At 47.6% G+C, this 20,382-nt stretch overlaps 1 pseudogene; it reads left to right on the top strand.

Annotated features, from left to right (window-relative positions):
* The first annotated feature begins 16,565 nt into the window (after nt 1-16,565).
* Nucleotides 16,566-20,112, top strand: LOC138468435 (pre-mRNA-processing factor 40 homolog A pseudogene; annotated as a pseudogene).
* The last annotated feature ends 270 nt before the right edge of the window (nt 20,113-20,382 follow it).

The following is a 20,382-nucleotide window of genomic DNA, read 5'->3' on the forward strand; positions in this document are numbered from 1 at the left end:
CCCCATGCATTTCTGAAAAGAAGACACCCGTGGGAATCCACAGAGGTCTGACTTGCCCGAAGTGGCCTAGAATGTACTACCCACAATCCCTGACAAAGTGAAAATTTAGGTTTTTTCCACCAAATAGCAAACTTTGTCGGGGATTGTGGGTAATAAAGTTTGGCCCGCTTCGCGCAAGTCATACGTCTATGGATTTCCATGGGCCAAATTTGTACGTTGTGCGCATGAGCAAAATTCCTGCAAATCTGCTGTGCCGAAAGACTCGGGGTTACCCGTGTTTTGGCCTTTTCCCTTTGCGCCCAGGTAGGTGCACCCACACATGTGAGGTACCGTTTTCGTCGGGACAACTGTGGGAACATGGGATGGTAGGCAATGTGTTGTTGGCGGTGTGTTTCGGTGGGTGAGCAGAGTGAAATATGCGAAAATTGTGATTTGTTCTCCACATTTCGGACTTTGCCGGGGGTTGTGGGTAATACATTCTGGGCCAATTGGTGCAAGTCTGACCTCTGTGGTTGTCCTCTTTTTTGGAAATGCATGGAGTTCCCTGTTTTTCTTGGTGGCTTCCACACTCTAGGCCCATGTTAGGCAGAATTACATGCAGTACCCTTTTGGAACACTACACACAATTAATACCACAAGGGTAAGCATATTTTCACCTTTGGTACAAGCCTGTACTACACAGTTATGTGGTAGGAGTGGTAGAGCAGCCAGATTTATCTCAAGTGTAATGTGGGCAGTACAAGAGGTTACACAAAGGACTTGCAATCACAGTAGTTCAAACAAACACTATTCAAGGTTTCTTGGTAAAATAATATAATTTATTTACACAGTCAGTTGGAAAACATTCCACTAGTAAGTAAGCAACTCAATATCACACACTAATATACTACAGTACACAACCAATAAGTTTCTGAACAAGTTAAGCTCCCCTGAAGTGGGAGCAAAAGGGCACTTCAGTTACTTTTAAAAGGGGTAGAAAGACAAGATTAAAAGAATTTAAAGCACAATTACTTTCATAGGCAGGGCACATAGTTTCAGTTCACTAAAACCAGCAATTCAATTCAATAGGCCTGTGGCAAAGTCAATGGTTCAGAGTCTTGGATAGGATAGCACAGTTCTGGTAGTAAACGGTTAAGTCTTTACCAGTGTTCGAGCAAGTAGTTTGCCAGAAAGAGAGTTATATGTCGGTTTAGGAGCGAACAAGGCCCCAAAGTTGGGGAAATTTCACAAACTTTCACCGCGGCAGAAACGAGTTCCACACCGCATTTGCACAGTACTTTAGGTATGAAGAAAAGCTGTAGCTGAGGCAGTTGTTCCTGGCAGTTCCTGCAGATCTCGATGTTCCTGAGCTACAGTCGTGGGGATAAGAAGGAGGACGTCGGGAGGTTCCTGCACTGCCCAGGGAAGAGGCCACAAGCTTGGCAAAATGTCGGTTTAAGGTGTGAGTGCCTTAAAGTCCACAAACTGGTATCCTTCTCACTGGCTATCTGTTTTTCAACAGCACTCTGAAGAAAATTCGACCAGTATAAAGACGGTGTCCAGGTGACTTGCGAGTTGGTTGTTCCCACCAACTCAAGGGAAGAAGTCGTCCTTGAAAGAGCTTCTCTGTCGATGGAGTTTCAGGCAATTCGGACCTGCAGCAGAGCTTCACCAGGCAAACCAATGGTCCAGGAGTTGCAGCAGTCGTCTTCCTTCAGCTCGTCCTCGGTTCTTTCGTTCCAGTGGTCGACTCTGCCTTCCTGTCACGGAGACTCGCCTTTTAAACAGTTTTCTCCCATTCATTCCAGCCTAGCTGCCACTCACCCAGCAGGGTGGCTGTCCTTGCCGGACAGTCAGCCAGCCAATCACGCCAGAGTGCATTCAGGTCTACTAGGAGACGAAGCACAGGGAGTTTTGAGCCCCTCCCTCACATCCTGTCCACTATGTTCCTGAAGAAGTTGGGGGGTCTAACGGACCAACAAGGTCGATTTCTACCCTCTCAAAAGGGACTACCACCACTGGGAGAGGCACCAAGGGTGCTACATTCTTGGCTTCACTCTTGCCAGAGGTCTGACAAGTGTGACAGCTCCTACAGAATGTATCTACATTGGACCCCAACTTAGGCCAGTAGAAATCCAGAGAAAGCCTCTCCTTGGTCTTCTTGAAACTCAAGTGACCTGCCAAAGGAATCTCGTGGGCTAACTGTAGGAACTGTTGTCTGCTTTCCAGAGGCACTACAAGTCTTCTGTAGTCCCCTGGAATAGTCTCAGTAGGTTCACTGTAGAGGAGGCCATCTTCCTATTACAACCTATGCTTCTCTGGCTCTTGCCCTTCTAGCTGGGAAGCTGCCTGTTGGCGAAGACCTTCAAGAGTAGGACACTCTCTTTGACCTCTGCTGAAGTCTGCCCTGCAGGGTCCACCTTCTGCCAGTAGAGACTGCAGCTCAGGATGGTCTGCAGGATCCAGATCTCCAACAGGAGCAAGGTCCTCTTCCTGCTCTGATTCCTCAGCAGCTGATTTAACCACACAAGGCTGTTCCTCAAACTCAGGCTGTGCTGGTGGAGGAGTCACAGGTGTGACTTTGGACAGTCCTCTCAGGGATGTCCGTGTTGGTAGCACAGGAGTGCTGGCTGACTTCTTCTTTGAGGTTCTAGGTTTCCCGCGTTCCTCTTTCTTCTTAGAAATTTCAGTCAGTAGGTCCTGTGGACTGGGGGTTATAGTTTCCTCTACAGGTTTCCCTGGAGAGCCCCTTAAGATACTCTCTCTGGCCTTTTTAGTCTGTTCCTGTTTGCTTTTTCTGGGAGGTCTGGTGGTGCTTGATACAACTCCAAGAGTTTTTAAGTCATTCCCCAACAGGACTCTCCAAGGTACATCACTCTGCACACTAACAGGTATCTTGACAGTCATGCCATTGCACTGGATGAGAGCTGGTAACTGAGGAAGCATTTGGACAGGGCCTCCAGCTAACTTGGTGAGGCATTTGGGTGCCTTAGCAACATCCTCTACCTTGAAAAAATATTCACCCACTACAGTAATGCTGGCCCCAGTGTCTCTGATGGCAGGGGTCTCCTGGCCATTCACAAGAACACTGTCTTTGTAATACTCTTTAGTAATGTCTGGAATGGAATTGTAGACATCTAAGTTCTGCTGTACCCCATAGCTCTCAACCATTTGTGTTGCAAAGGCGGGTGAAATCACCCGATTATGTTTTTGGCGGGTGAGACGCCCATTGGAATGAATGGGCGTGCAGGACGGTTGGCGGGTGATTCAGCCCTCTACAAGGCGGGTGACACCCGCCAAAAGCGTGTTAGTTGAGAGCTATGTGTACCCACAGAATCAGGAACACTAAAGAAACACTGGCTGAGGCTTTCATGGGTTCCTCAGCCAGTAGGTGAAAGTTACCACTTGCCATTTGAACTTCTTCCTCTGAGGAGAAGGCTAAGGAGACAGTGTGGACCGCTAAAGGTTTGCCCTTACATCTGGGATCCCCTTTCACATGGTCAGTTGCCCCACAAGCATAACATTTTCCAAATGTCTTTATGAATGGGGTTTTGGCCTCACCCACCTCTGGTTTAGCACCAGGGGTTACACTAGCCTGATTCAGATTCCCTTGTGGCTTACCCTTGTTATGTTTGGGGCCCTCTTTGGACTGGAGGTATTAGAATTCTCTTTATTAGCTTAATTGTGCTGCTTTCCCTCATCCATCTTCTGGGTTGCCCCAGAATCCTTGTGAGTAGCCCTGTAGGCAACCCATACATCAGCAGCCCTTGCTAAACTCTCTGAATCAATTTCCTTAGAGTCAGCCAAGTGATGCCTCAGCTCAGGAGAGCAGGCATCATAGATAGACTCCAACATAAACAGATTTCTCATAACTTCATAAGTGTTAACTCTGTAACCCTTAACCCAGCCATCTAGGTTTTTCAAACATTCAAACACCCTGGTAGCCCAAAGGGTACCATCATGCTTTTTGAGGGTTCTAAACCTCTTAAGAGACTGGGAAGGAGTTTTCCAAAAACTAGCTATCAAAGCTAGTTTCACACTTTCATGCTCTATTCTGTCTTCTTCTCCCATTTCCATTACAACATCAGATGCAACTAGGGGTAGCCTAGACAAAAGCCAAGGAATCAGCTGATTCTCTGTAATGTTCTGAATCCCATGGTTATACTCAAAGGTTGCCAGCCAATCCAAAATATCAAGCTTAACCTCATACATACTTACTGCATCTTTGGGCATGCAAGGCCTCTTAGGACTGGAAGACCTAGAAGACTCTGGGAGAGAACCATTCCCAAGAGACAACTTTTTCATTTGAAGTGCATGATTCAATTCCATTTCTCTGAGCTTAAGTTCTTGATGTTTACTTTCAGTTTGGGTTTGGATTCTCTTGAATTCTAACTCAAGTCTCATCTTCTCAAGAGAGACCACTCTGGATTCAACATTGGACCTGGTAGGGCCCCTGTAGCAAAATATTGAGGCCTAAGAGCAGGTAGAGGTAAAGTGAGGCCTACATCTTGAGACTCCTCTGCTCATCTAACTCATCAATAACATTTGAATTGGACTCTGAAACATTATCATCCTCATCATCATTTTCCACATTTTCATCAGAAGTAGGTACAGCAGACCTATTTATTTGATTTTGACATTACAACAACTTTTCTATCGGTTCATTTTTCTTGCCTTTAACAGTGAGGTTCCTAGCTTTACACTAAGCATTTCCCTCAGCTGATCAACTGTTAAAATGACTGGGGTCTCCTGTCTGTAGCTATCCATATCAGATATAATAAAACAATTGCTTCTCTAGTGGTGCTTAGCCTTGTGAGGGTTATTTGAACAAAGGTAAGAGCAGTACTCTCAATGTAATAACTATACTTTATCCTCACCACTGTACCCCAGTGTTAGGCAGAATTACATGCAGTACCCTTTGGGAACACTACACAAAATTAAGACCACAAGTGTAAGCAAAATTTCACCTTTGGTACAAGACCGTACTTCACAGTTATGTGGTAGCAGTGGCTGAGCAGCCAGACTTATCTCAAGAGTAATGTGAGCAGTACAAGAGGTTACACAAAGGGCTTGAAATCACAGTGGTTCAAACAAACACTATTCAAGGTTTCTTGGTAAAAGAATATACCTTTATTTACACAGTCAGTTGGAATACATTCCACTAGTAAGAAGCAGCTCAATATCACACACTAATATACTACAGTACACAACCAATACGTTTCTGAACAAGTTAAGCTCCCCTGAAGTGGGAGCAAAATGGCACTTCAGTTACTTTCAAAAGGGGTAGAAATACAAGGTTAAAAGAAGTTAAAGCACAATTACTTTCATAGGCAGGGCAAATAGTTTCAGATCACTACAACCAGCAATTCAATTCAATAGGCCTGGGCCAAAGTCAATGGTTCAGAGTCTTGGATAGGATAGCACAGTTCTGGTAGTAAAAGGTTAAGTCTTTGCCAATGTTCGAGGATGTAGTTTGCCAGAAAAAGAGTTATATGTCGGTTTAGGAGTGAACAAGGCCCCAAAGTTGGCAAAGTTTCACAAACTTTCACTGCAGCAGAAACGAGTTCCACACCGCGTTTGCACAGTACCTTAGGTATGAAGAAAAGCTGTAGCTGAGGCAGTTGTTCCTGGTAGTTCCTGCAGATCTCGCTGTTCCTGAGCTTCAGTCGTGGGGACAAGAAGGGAGACGTCAGGAGGTTCCTGCACTGCTCAGGGAAGAGGCCACAAGCTTGGCAAAACGTTGGTTTAAGGTGTGAGTGCCTTAAAGTCCACAAACTGGTATCCTTTTCACTGGCTATCCGGTTTTCAACAGCACTCTAAAGAAAATTCGACTAGTATAGCGACGGTGTCCAGGTGACTTGCGAGTTGGTTGTTCCCACCAGCTCAACGGAAGAAATTGTCCTTGAAGGAGTTTCTCAGTCAATGGAGTTTCAGGTAATTCCGACCTGCAGCAGGGGTTCACCGGGCAAACCAACGGTCCAGGAGTTGCAGCAGTCGTCTTCCTTCAGCTCGTCTTTGGTTCTTTCATTACAGTGGTCGACTCTGCCTTCCAGTCCTAGAGACTCGCCTTTTAAACAGTTTTCTCCCATTCATCCCAGCATAGCTGCCACTCACATAGCAGGTTGGCTGTTCTCGCCGAACAGTCAGCCAGCCAATCACGCCAGAGTGCATTCAGGTCTCCTAGGACACTAAGCACGGGGAGTTTCGGGCACCTCCCTCAATCCTGTCCACCCCAGACACTCAGGCGCCAGAGGAGGGCTTCAGCACTGAAGCCCGCCAAAGGGCATTGAACAAAGGGACCAAACCTGGTTTGCGCGCAGATTTAAACACAAGAAGGACCTTTCCTAAAAGGAACGTCAAAAAAAGATGACCGGAGTCTGTTTTTACAGAGGGGTCATGGGCGCCATATTGAAAAACATGGCCGACCCAATTTTTAGCTACCGGTGTTCGCAATCGGTACAAATCATGGTAGTTTGTTCTGAAACCACTGCCACCAGCCATTTCAAGAGGAAAGGGTAATTTTTGACTGTTACATGAGTGTTTAAAGACAGGGGATGCTAAGCAACTCCTCCAGCACTCTATAGGAAGATAGTGTGTGCTGGGTCTATGAATTTAAAAGGACTAGTAAAGCCAATTTAACTTCACATGCTCTGGGAGATGGTAGTCAGTTCCAGAGAAGGTATTTAAACCTTGGGAAGTCTGAAAGACACCCCTGTGCCACTGCACTAAAGGCGCTGTGTACCACTCAAAAAAAGATGATGCCTATGGAGTTTGTCTAAAAACTCCATATCCAAAGAACACAAAAGTAAAACACACATCAAAATACATGAAAGAGTGGGGAAAAAAAGGCTCACACTCTTTCCAGGTAATAATTTAAATCCGAGAAATCCAGCAAAGTTGCTAGGGGTCTCAAAAGGTAAGGGAAATTAGCACATTCTTGAGAATTCTCCCTAACAGCCCAAATCTGTAGGTTTTCCACATGAGCAAAATTCCTGCAAATCTGCTGTGCTCAAAGACCTGGGGTTACCCGTGTTTTAGCCTTTTCCCTTTGCGCCCAGGTAGGTGCACCCACACATGTGAGCTATCAATTTTGTTGGGAGACCTGTGGGAACGCGGGAAGGTGGGCCGTGTGGTGTTGGCGGCGTGTTTTGGTGGGTGAGGAGAGTGAAATGTGCGAAAATTGTTTTTTTGCCACATTTTGGACATTGCCTGGGGTTGTGGGTAATACATTCTGGGCCGATTGGCGCAAGTCAGACCTCTGTGGATTCCCACGGGTGTCCTCTTTTCGGAAAAGCATGGGGTTCCCTGTGTTCCTTGGTGGCGTCCAAACCCTAGGCCCAAATCTGTAGGTTGTCCGCATGAGTAAAATTCCTGCAAATCTGCTGTGTGGAAAGAATTGGGGTTACCTGTGTTTTAGCCTTTTCCCTTTGCGCCCATGTAGGTGCATGTGATGCTGCAAATGCATCGGAGGGACAGGGCCTCTGTATCCTTTACTGCTTTTTATCGTGTGTTCTTTTGTGTTTTCCACGCAGGAGTTCATGTGGGACTCCTGGCGGTGCAGCTCTCTTTCTTTTGGTTTGGTGAACGGACCCGTGGGATACCCTTATGGCACCCATGGGTGGGGGTACAACCCTGTGCCCCTAGTGTATGTTTTTGGGCACCTGTGGGTGGCCAGCAGAGCAGGGTATGGGCTGGTGGCAGCTCCATGCTGAATTTGGCAGGTGCGCAGAGTATCCTCCATTTTGGGATACCCCGGCCCTGCCATTGGGATCAGTTGATTCCTGATGGAAAACAAGATGGCCCCAGTGGCCTCTTGCTTTCTATTACCCATTACCTTGTTTTCCCAAAGACCTGGGAAGCCCTGACTCTGTCCCTACCCCCTGACTGGCTGTTGGGTGGAAATGCCATATATGGTGTTGTTGTGAAGGTCCGGCGAGACTAGCTGGAGCCTTCCCGGTGATGAATGTTGTGGGTACCTCCTGTGGGTGGGACCTGGGTGAATAGAGTGTGTGACGAATATGCATTCTGTGTTGTGGGTGTCTAGTATCTGGTGGTTGACACAATGACTGAGACAACCCTGCCTGAAACCGGTATGAATGCAGCTTGGAGTGTTGAATGGCTCGGTACTTGTCCCAATACACATAACTTGTTGTGAGTGTCTGGAGAGAAGTGAATGGCCTGAATACCTCGTGTGCCTGATTGGCTGCCTGCCTGCATGAATGCCCGTAGTCGTGATTGTGTGACCCAGCAGAATGAATGGGAGATCAACAGTATATCTGGGGACCTCTCACAGCTAGGAATCGTGTTCAGAAAGCTGAAGTCCACTACGACGAGTAACTGGAGTAACTGACGCTTGACCTTGAAACCCCCCGCTGGACGAGAAGGAGTGCTGTGGCTCTCCCTCGCAATCTGAAGGCTGCTGTGTTCCCAAGGACTGACCCAGAGAGGACCTGGTAAGGCGCCCTCTTCCCGAGCTACGAGGGACCATCATGCACAGCTGATCTTTGCCAACGCTCCCTGGTAGACAGACCTTCGACAGGCTGCCGACCCGGTACGGGGACTGCTGCGTTACTCCAAGGAGTAGCATTCGGACTGTTGTCCGCCACTGCCGACGACCGCCGTCGCCGACCGGAGCCGCCGTGCTCCCGTTTGCCTAAGAACTTCCATTGATCATCGGACGCTCTCGTCTGCATCATCACCCGCTTGTCTCCCGCTGGAGAAGGCCCGACCGTCGACGCGCCGAGGAGCATCCACCGGTGGGTTTCCCGCCACCTAAGGACCACAGAGACGCCGATGACTCGACGCCCTTGCTGGGCCACAGTTCTTCATCATCTCTTTGCGGTCCAGAACTATCGTCACCGAGGTGCCCCGCACGCCTCTTCCTTGCAGGACGCCAACGCTCTGTCGTCGACGAGCACCGCTAGGAACGAAGCTGCCACTTCCCTGCCGTAGTTCGCCCTGTTCACCGTCGGACGTTCGACGACCATTGATTCCTGCCTTAAAGGGAGGGCACTCAAGAAGGGCCGTCGATTCCCCAACACCGAACGCCAAGTTCCCCGACACCTCTCGACGATCCGTGGCTCCCGCCTGAAAGGGAGGCACTCAAGAAGGATCGGTCGACGCATCGTCGGAGAACTCTACTCCACCAGGTACATTGGGGGGGTAAAACCTTAATAGGAAGAAGTGCGACTATTGAACATATGGACTGGGCTTGTGCTATATATCTTCTATTTACAGGTTGCCCAGGTGGGGGGATCTCCACACAGAACTGTGCCTAGCGGTAGGGGTCAGCATTCTGCCTATTGTTTCAACCTTCTTACGTTCCTGCCTATCTCTAATGCTGGTTTCCGCATTATTAATCTGTGTGACATTTTAACCGTACAGTTGATGCACTTTAATGAGATTCGATAACATTAGTGGTACCACTTTAGAATTGTATATATTTATCATTATTGACTTCCAAGTACAAAGTGCGTTATTGTGATCGTGTACATAACTTTGAATATTAATTATATAAAGACTGTGTTTTTCAGTAATACAGTGTGTGGACATTCCTTTGTGGGGGTTCGGGGACTGCACTGTACTTCAGAACCAGCCTGCATCACCTCCTGAGAAGCTAGGCCTTGATTGCTCGTCCATTGCTACCCTACAGAGAATCTTGGCTGGGGTCTCCTGTGCCTCTCCTCTACCATATAAAGAGCGGAAGTACAGACACCCCCTACCAGTCTTTACAGTGCACCTACACATGTGAGGTACCGTTTTCTTCGGGACATCCGTGGGAACGCAGTAAGGTAGGGCATGTGTTGTTGTTGGCGGCGTGGTTCTGTGGGTGAGCAGAGTGAAATGTGCTAAAATTGTGGGTTTTTTGCCACATTTCGGACTTTGCCAGGGGGTTGTGGGTAATGAATTCTGGGCCGATTCGTGCAAATCAGAAATGCATGGGATTCCCTGTTTTCCTTGGTGGCTTCAACATCCGAGGCCCAAATCTGTAGGTTGTCTGCATGAGCAAAATTCCAGAAAATCTGCTCTGCCGAAAGGCTTGGGGTTGCCAGTGTTTTAGGCTTTACGCTTTGCGCCCAGGTAGGTGTACCCACAAATGTGAGGTAGTGTTTTTGTCGGAACACCTGTGGGAACGCGTAAAGGAAAGCCATTCGATATGATATGATATGATATGATAGTTTATTTATATAGCACCTATACACAATGTGTTTCAAAGTGCTTCAAGGGAGGGAACAAGGGAAAAAACAATGACATTCTTACAAGCCATGAACAGTAAGGATGTGAAATTAACTATTGTACTCGGCCTGACGACATTTCAGATAGTGCAAGAGCTAAGACATAAATAAGGAAGGTAGGGGGAGAGTGGGAAGGAAATGGAAACAGACAAGACGACTACCGTACTAGGCCTGACGACATTTCTGGTAGAGCCGGAAAAAAAAGAAGAGGTGAGGGGAGGGGTGCAGAAAGGTAGGGGAGGAACAAAACAAGCGACTATCATATTAGGTCTGACGACATTTCAAATAGTGCTGGATGGGGGGTGGGGAGGAAAAAAACAGTAAGGGGAGGGAGGAGGTTCCAGACGAGGTTGCTATCATACTAGGTCCAGGGACAATTCTGATAGAGTAAGTGCATAGAAGAAAGGGGAGGAGACAGGAAAAGGAAGAAGGGAAAGGAGGAGAGAACAGAGAGTTAGCAGTCAAAAGAGTGGAGAAGCAAGAGGGAAGAGTGAATACAATTGCGGAAGTCCGTAGTAACACATAATGTTGCAAGCCAGGATACAAGATGAAGATGGGAACAGCATGAATCAGGGCCACCATGAGTACAAGATGCAAAAGAAGTTCACCATGAGAGTTGAGAAAGGGTGACGCCATAGCTCTCAACTCACACGCTTTTGGCGGGTGTCACCCGCCTTCTAAACAGCTGACTCACCCGCCAAGGCTCCTGCATGCCCATTCATTTCAATGGGCCTCTCACCCGCTAAAAATAAAATCGGGTTTTTTCACCCGCCTTTGTGACACAAATGGTTGAGAGCTATGGTGACGCATCATGAATGAATGAAGTCCATAAAAGTCAAATCCAGCATTGTCCACAAGACGGTGATGGTTAAACCAGAATGTATCAGGACAGACTCCTGCAGAAGTAGGCCTGAGTGGGGTGAGGGGGGAGCAGGGTTGAAGAATCAAGCAAAACAGGCAACACCTGTGTGCGAGAATGGGGGGCACAAGGGAACATCACGGGGGGCCAGAGGGAGTAACACATGTTGGTGAATGCCTACCTGCTGTCTGAGCAGGTGGTCGGGCCCTGGGTCCTCCAGGTCCGAACAGGAATTCCCCTTTTTTTCGTCTGCCCTTTGCTTAGGACGCCCGGGCGAGAGACACCCTTGATCTAATAGGTAAGAGCTGGAAGGAAGAGGCAGGGCTAAGAAGGTGGGTGGTGCTTGCTAAGTGGTGAAAAGGAGCGGCAAACAGGAAGGCACCAGGTGGGCGGGGCTTGCTAAGTGGGGAAAAAGAGCAGCAAACAGGAAGGCACCAGGTGGGTGGGGTTTAGGCCAGGTGACCTAGATCCACTTGCACCTGCTCCCCATCTGCAAAGGAAAAGAGGCTGGAGGGCTCCTTAAGTAGGGAAAAAGAGCGGCAAACAGGAAGGCACCAGTTGGGCGAGGCTTGCTAAGTGGTGAAAAAGAACGGCAGGCAGGAAGGCACCAGGTGGGCGGGGCTTATGCCAGGTGACCTAGATCCACTTGCACTTGCTACCCATCTGCAAAAGAAAAGAGGCTGGAGGGCTCCTTAAGTAGGGAAAAGGAGCAGCATACAGGAAGGCACCAGGTGGGCGGGGTTTGCTAAGTGGTGTTGGAGGCGTGTTTCCGTGGGTGAGCAGAGTGCAATGTGTGGAAATTGTGTCTTATCTGGTACATTTCGGACTTCACCGGGGGTTCTGGGTAATACATTCTGGGCCGATTCACGCAAATCCGACCTCTGTGGTTTCCCATGGCTGTCCTCTTTTCAGAAATGCATGGGATTCCCTGTTTTACTTGGTGGCTTCGACTGGGCCCAAATCTGTAGTTTGACCGCATGAGCAAAATTCCTGAAAATCTGCTGTGCCGAAAGGCTTGGGGTTGCCCGTGTTTTATGCTTTTCCTTTTGCACCCAGGTAGGTGCACCCATATATGTGAGGTACCGGTTTTCGTCTGTACACCCGTGGGAATGTGGGAAGTTATGACATTTGTTGTATTTGCATGGTTTTCATAACATGTTGACCTATTTGCTGCTGCCCTTTGTCACACAACCCTTTCATTTCCTAAATGTGACTTACATTTACTCGCTGCTTTAGGCACTATAGACTTTTGTAACCTGCACAAGTCACCTACCCTTCAAAAGGTCTGCCTGTGCTCTTTCAAAAAATGTATGCTTGCCCTTCCTCGCCACATTTGCTTTCCTTACTTACACATGCTAACTACATCTGTTTAGGCCTTAAGTATAAAACTCCTGTGTACCATGGCTCTGTGTTTGGATTGTGGTATTGCTTGTTTTGTGAAACAGTACAAAAAATGTGTCATTTCCTAACTGGAAGAGTCGGGGGAATGTAGCGGAGTATTGTTTTTCTCAGAATTCACAGAAGCCATTGCCTTACCTGGCCAACCATGTCCACCACATACCTTTTATTTCGGTCATTATCCCAATTATTCCCCAAACTATGGCATTTTTCCCTACATAATTGTTGCCTGACCCGTGCAAATCACCCCTTCCTAAACTTGGAATTTTGTCTACTTTTCAGAAATGTATGCCTTTCGGTCCTCCCATTCAGCTTTGCTCCCCTTTTCTTCCATTCCGTCCACGCATTTCCTATAGGAAAAAAATGCCAAAATCGCCCACCTCTCACAAAACGGTTGGAAACCATATTAAAATATGTTTTTCTGGTTTCCACTTAACCTGTTCTTGAAAGCCTGAAAATGGGGCATTCAGCACAGCAAACCATTTGTTCCTAGATCTTACAAGGAAAAAACCACAGGCTTCTTTGTACATCATTTTTTTGGCATTTTCTGAAAAAATAACAAATGTTCTCCCTTTTTGGTTATTTTCTCTCACCCCCCCCCCCCTACAGCAAACTAGGATTCCTGGATGGCTGTACGACCGCCTACATGTGGGAAAAAAAGGGGCCAAATTTGTCAGTGATATCTCATGTAACCAAAAATGTACAGGGCATTGAATGGCGACATACCGAAATCACCAAAAAAAGGCCTTGGGTGGGGGGGGGTGACCCATGGCAGTTAAGGGGTTAAAGGAACTATGAACCTACCTTGCCTGGCGTTCCTACTTCCATTACACCCTTACAATGAGCATGTGCGGAGAAGCAAGTGGCCAATAAATGCGCATGTGCGGAGAAGCAAGTGGCCAATAAATGCGCATGATCGGAGAAGCAACGTTTCTTCGTGTTGTATAGTCAAGACTTACACTGCGCATGTGCGGAGAAGCAAGTGGCCAATAAATGCGCATGCCGACTAGAGCGGTCCTGGCAAAACGAAAAGTAATTAGACAAACATTGAACTTCTTTAGGTTTTGCAAAACTGCTAATCAAAAGGAAACCTTACGTCACATCATGTTAGAATGTCCAGCGTTGAGGAGCATCAGAGATCGCATTTGTACAAATATTATATACATTTCACCACACCTGATGATGATTGTTATGTCCTGGTCTGGGGGCACCTAAACCAGGCGGACCAAGGCTGGGGGCAACCAGCAACACACAGGCTGCGGCCACCCAGCTGTACCCTGGACAGGGATCCCCCTGTTTATGTTGGGATCCCCCTGTATGAGACCTTGGCTGGTGGGCGTCCAGCAGACTGCTCCGGACCAGTGGCACCTGGTCTACCCGTGAGCACATGGGCTCCTCCATGGCCTGGGGGCACCAAGGCCAGCAAGAGATATGGCCGGAGTTGCCCAGCAGGGGCATCGGCCTCTCTGAGCAGAGTTGCCCAGCAGGGGATCTGTCATGACAGTTCAATGTGGGGGTCGGCGTTGCCCAGCAGGAGCACCATCTCGTTGTGTGGCCATCCATGGTAGGCCATCTGCATACATACCAACCCTCCCGATTTAGGCGGGAGACACCCGATTTTTCAGCGAAAAATCAGGCTATTTTTCACTGTCTCCCGCCTGAAATAGCTGTAGCCCCAATGCATTCCTATGGGGAAATGTTGGTCTCCCGATTTCCATTTGGAAATCTCCCTCCCAGCTGTGTTTCAATGTTGGCATGTATGCATCTGCCAGCTACGCAGCACGATGACATATCAGGCAGGAGTCTGTTAATTGCCAAGACTGAAGAGCATGAAGCTGCTCATTACTTTATATTAAGGATAGTCACGTGGCTCCTGCCATGAGCTCCTGGGAGATACCATGCTCCCAGGAGGGGTGACCCATTACACCGATGATAGATGGAATCTGTTTTTTTCAACAAACCCTATGTCAAGAAGTATTGCAGTTGCATAGCTCTCAACTCACACGCTTTCGGCTGGTATCACCCGCCTTGTAAACAGCTGACTCGCCCGCCAAGCCTCCAGCACGCCCATTTGTTTCAATGGGCCTCTCACCCGCCAAAACTAAAATCGGGTGTTTTCACCCGCCTTTGCAACACAAATGGTTGAGAACTATGCAGTTGCAAATTTTCTTCAAGATGGACTTGAAACATGAACATATATATAATCAGGAAATAAAATTGTATGACATCGGTCCTTATTGGGATAATTATGCAATGGAAGAGCTTTGATTTTTGAAAGCGCATAAGTGCTTACCAAATGTGGCACGATCAATAGTAATGAAACTTTTGAATGTTATAAGACCTAACTTTGCTTCATTTGTATCTTACTCTGTTTTAATTCATTTTGTATTGTTTCTTTTAGAATCGCCCAAAAAAATTGTTAAAATCAAAATTTGTAATTAATTTTTTGTAACAAATAATATTGTCAAGTTAATCAGCTAAATCAACAATAAAAAAATATTAAAAAATGCGCATGTGCGAAGAAGCTAGTGACCAATAGGTGCGCATGTGCGGAGATATTACGTTTCTTCATACCATATGATAAATATTACACTGCGCATGTGTAAAGAAGCCACTCCCATCATGCCCAAGGCCACGACCAAGTGTTGCCAGGTCCGCATATTATAAGCAACTTTGGGCTTGTTTTTGCCCAAAGTCGCTTATAATATTTGGAGGTCGCTTGTCGCGGTTTTCGCCCGCTTGTTGGACCGTCTGTGCGCGTGTAATTGGGCTTGTTTATATTGCTGTTAAGCCCATTACACGTGGCACAGAGCGCCCTGCACTGGGCTGCTGGCAGCACTTGACGGCAGTTGCTGCTTTGTCTTGCTCTCGGGTGCGCCCTGTATTTTGAATATGCTTAAGTGTTTGGCACTGATGGGATCGTTACTTGCCCACCAGGTGGCCCATCAATGCCAAATGCCTAAGCATATGCAAAAAAAGCGCACTTTAAAAGTTTTGTCATGCAGGCAGACACACTGACATGTAAAGATGTAAAGAAGGGGATTGGTTTAGTTTAGCAAGCGTCACTCTATAGCAATATTATCCTGGTGATATCCCCAGTGCTGACGCATTATCCACTAACATCCTTTATTTATTTATTTTTTTAAAACTTTTTTTTGCAAGACTGGGTTAGAGGATTATTGGAATCTATATACAACATTTTCTCAGAAACATGTATTCAGGAATACCATGTTTCTTTTCAGCTTCCAATTGGCCATGTTACAATATTATATAGCGCCTTGGATTAAGGCGCTATATAAAACAATAAATACAAATATTTCAGGGCGTATTATTTTGCAATCTGGGACTTGTAGTCACCATGCAATAAAATATTGTTGTTCTAACACACTATGTCAGTGTTCTGTCAATGTATGTTTTTCTTGTTGTGTTTTATTTCTTACTTTTGAAACCTTTCCACAACTTTTTAGGTGCACGCTTGTTTTTTCTGCTTATTTGATTGGGAGTCAGCTTGTTTTGGGCTTGTTTTGGAAGGGCATTCAGCTTATTTTTTCCTTCCGACCTGGCAACACTGGCCACGACTCACATTGCGCATGTGTGGAGAAGCCCGTTTCTTCATGCTCAAGTACGTGTGCAGGAAGGGCCTGCAGTTTTCTTCTGACGGCGCGGTCACGATTTACAGTGCGCATGTGCAGAGAGGTCCCTGCCCTGTTTCCTCATGCCGTAACAGTCCTTACAGAGCGCATGTGCAGAGAGGCTGGCGTCTTCCTACCACACGGCAAAAACATACAGTGCGCATGAGCAGAGCGTTGGCTTTCTTCCTGCCGCTTGGCCGGTCCTTACAGCGCGCATGTGCAGCGAGTCGGCAGTCTTTCTTCCTGCCGCATGCCGGTCCTTACAGTGCGCATGTGCAGAGAGCGCGCAGTCTTTCTTCCTGCCGCTCGGCCGGTCCTTACAGCGCGCATGTGCAGAGAGTCGGCAGTCTTTCTTCCTGCCGCATGCCGGTCCTTACAGCGCGCATGTGCAGCGAGTCGGCAGTCTTTCTTCCTGCCGCGTGCTGGTCCTTACAGCGCGCATGTGCAGAGAGCGCGCAGTCTTTCTTCCTGCCGCGTGCCGGTCCCTTGCAGCGCGCATGTGCAGAGAGCGCGCAGTCTTTCTTCGCACGCCTAAAGGTAGAGTGTAAGAGCGCTGTGCGCATGCGCCTTCGCTGTGCGCATGCGCCTTCTCCCGCGCGGATGCAGACGGCCCGGACATTTATGACCAGAAGGAGTTCGCTGCGCGCTCCCGAGGAAGAGGAGGAGGAAGAGGCGCGTGTCAGCCCCGCGCCGCTGAGCGGGACCCAGACCCCCCCCCCGCCCCCACAGGCACCTTCCCGTCCTGTGACCCGCGCGCCCTGCACCAATGAGGCTCTCCTATGTGGGGAGGCTGCCCATGCAGCCGGGCGACGAGCGCGGGATGATGCCCGGCGGAGATGGGCCACCTGGGCCCCACCAACAAGGCCACTTCCCTAACGGGGCCCGGCTAATGCGCCCGCCGTACATGGGCCACCCAGGCATGCCTCATTTCCAGCCTATGGGCATGCCACACATGGCTCAGAGAATGCCCAGCATGCCCCCAGGTGGCCATGCCATGATGCAGCACCACATGTGGGGGCACATGGCACAGATGCCAGGAATGATGCCTGTGATGCCTGGCATGATGGTGCCCCACATGCCCCAGGCGCCCATGCAGCCAGCAGTAATGCAGCAGCAGCAGCATCAGCAGCATCAGCAGCATCAGCAGCTGCAAGGAAACCTGGGCGGGCCATTAGCTTCTACGCTTCCCAGCCATCTTCCCAGTAGCCAAGTCGCACATCCCACGGCTCCTGCACAGCAGCCGCTGAATACAACCGATGAGCAGCCGAAACAAACATCTGTATGGATCGAGCATAAGTCACCCGATGGGCGCATGTACTTTTATAACACTGAAACAAAACAGTCCACGTGGGAAAAGCCAGATGAACTCAAATCACCTGCTGAGCAATTGTTATCCAAGTGTCCTTGGAAAGAATTCAAGTCTGACTCTGGAAAGTCTTACTACTATAACTCGCAGACAAAGGAGTCCCGTTGGGTGAAGCCAAAAGAACTTGAGGACCTGGAAGCCATGAGCGAGGCAGAGGCAAACCGCAAAGAAGAGGACTCTACTCCAGCGACTGCAGCTCTCTCTGCTGTACCTCCTGAAATAACTACTATGGCAGGTCCTACGACGGCTCCTGTTTCCTCACCACTCGCAGTTTCTGTGCCACTGGTGACTCCTCCTTTGGCCACTCCAGCGCTCTCCGCTCCACCTCTCTCCATTCCGCTTCTATCTCCACCTCTCACGGCCCCACCCCTGGCGGCACCTCTCACGGCCCCACCCCTGGCGGACCCTCTCACGGCCCCACCCCTGGCGGCACCTCTCACGGCCTCACCAATGGCGGCACCTCTCACGGCCCCACCCCTGGCGGCACCTCTCACGGCCCCACCCTTGGCGGCACCTCTCACGGCCCCACCCCTGGCTGCACCTCTCACGGCCCCACCCCTGGCTGCACCTCTCACGGCCCCACCCCTGGCTGCACCTCTCACGGCCCTACCCCTGGCTGCACCTCTCACGGCCCTACCCCTGGCTGCACCTCTCACGGCTCCACCCCTGGCTGCACCTCTCACGGCTCCACCCCTGGCCACTCCACTCACTGGTCCTATTAGTAGTCCCCTTGCTGCTCCAATTGTGGTTGCAGTTGGTTCTCCTCTTGTGGCTTCTGCTGCTACCCCAATAGACGGTGTGACATCAGTCGGTGTCCCTTCTGCAGTCATTTTTCCTACAGTGGAATCTGAAGTTCCAGCAGTTGCTCCTACAGTTGCAACAGGAAATGACATTGTTACTGATACAAATGATGATCAAACACCCACTGTAATACATGAAAATGATGACGCTGCCAGCAGTATTTCTGAAGATATTTCTAAACATGATGTAGCAAGCCCTGCTTCCACTGATGGAAATGAAGACAAGGTTGCTAAGACATCCTATAGCTGGAACACAAAGGAAGAAGCAAAACAAGCCTTTAAAGATCTCCTAAAAGCAAAGCATGTACCGTCTAATGCCACATGGGAACAAGCTATGAAGATGATCATTAATGACCCCAGATACAGTGCTTTAGCCAAATTAAGTGAAAAGAAGCAAGCCTTCAATGCCTATAAAGTCAAAACAGAAAAAGAGGAAAAGGAGGAAGCAAGGTCCAAGTACAAAGAAGCAAAGGAAAGCTATCAGTGCTTCCTTGAAAACCATCATAGGATGACTTCTACAACTAAGTACAAGAAAGCTGAACAAATGTACAGAGATATGGAGGTTTGGAATGCAATATCAGAGTGTGATCGCCTTGAAATTTATGATGATGTGTTGTTCTTTCTGTCAAAACGTGAGAAAGAACAAGCCAAACAATCGAGGAAGAGGAATTGGGAGGCCTTAAAAAACATATTATACAACATGGCTAATGTTACTTACTGTACAACATGGTCCGAAGCACAGCAGTATCTAATGGACAATCCTACCTTTACAGAGGATGAAGAACTACAAAATATGGACAAAGAGGATGCCCTGGTTTGTTTTGAAGAACATATTTGTGCTTTGGAAAAAGAGGAGGAAGAGGAAAAACAGAAAGATGTACTGCGTGAAAGGCGAAGGCAACGTAAAAACAGAGAATCTTTTCAGTTGTTTTTGGATGAGTTACATGAAAATGGGCAACTTCATTCCATGTTGACTTGGAGGGAGCTGTATCCTACTGTGAGCTCCGACATAAGATTTTCTAACATGCTTGGCCAGCCTGGTTCAACAGCTCTTGATCTCTTTAAATTTTATGTTGACGATTTAAAAGCACGATATCATGATGAAAAGAAAATTATACAAGATATCTTAAGGGATAAAACATTCCTTGTGGAAATAAATACTACATTTGAAGATTTTGTTACTGTTTTAAGTTCAACAAAACGTGCTACCACACTAGATGCTGGAAATATCAAGCTTGCTTTCAGTAGTTTGGTGGAAAAAGCAGAGGCTAGAGAACGTGAAAGAGAAAAGGAAGAAGCTCGAAAAATGAAGCGCAAGGAGTCCTTGTTCAAGAGCATGTTAAAGGAAGCTGCACCTCCAATTGAAATGGACGCTGTTTGGGAGGATGTTCGGGACAAGTTTATTAAAGAGCAGGCATTTGAAGACATTACACTAGAATCTGAAAGAAAGAGAATATTTAAAGACTACATACATACACTTGAGCATGAGTTTCAGCATCATCAAACCAAGAATAAGAAGCATTCTAAAAAATCTAAGAAGCATCACCGAAAGCGTTCTAGACCCCGTTCGTCTTCTCCAGAATCAGGCGGTGAAAGGGAGAAGGACACAAAAGAAAAAGACAGAGAAAAGGGGAAAGAAAATGAAAAGGCTAGCAGAAGAGCAGTATCAAAGCTTAAATCGTCAAAAAAACGATCTGGAAAAGATTCTGCTAATTGGCATACATCTGGAAGTGAGCTGAGTGAAGGGGAGTTAGAAAAACGAAGGAGGACCCTGTTAGAACAACTCGACAGTGACCAATGAGAAAATGAGAAATGTATAACCAAATAAAGAAATTACACCAGATATTTGCTGTTCAGCATTACTTTTTTCAATTTAAAATGTAGTCCTATTTAGATGTCCTTTTTCAGTTTACTTTTGTGAACAGTTCTTTGTGCACTGAAATCAAATTGCTACAGTACACATTCTTCTACATTGATGATTGGATTTTTTTTTATCAAGTATTAAAACCTTGTCTTCTAGCTTGTACTAGTGTGTATTTAAACTATTAAGCATATATTCAATCCAACCCCAAGAATTTAAATATGCAATTTTAAAAAATGTCACTTGGTTAAT

Source organism: Ambystoma mexicanum, chromosome 4q, assembly GCF_040938575.1.
Source record: "Ambystoma mexicanum isolate Mex_15411 chromosome 4q, UKY_AmexF1_1, whole genome shotgun sequence".
In the NCBI taxonomy this organism is placed as follows: Eukaryota; Metazoa; Chordata; class Amphibia; order Caudata; family Ambystomatidae; genus Ambystoma; species Ambystoma mexicanum.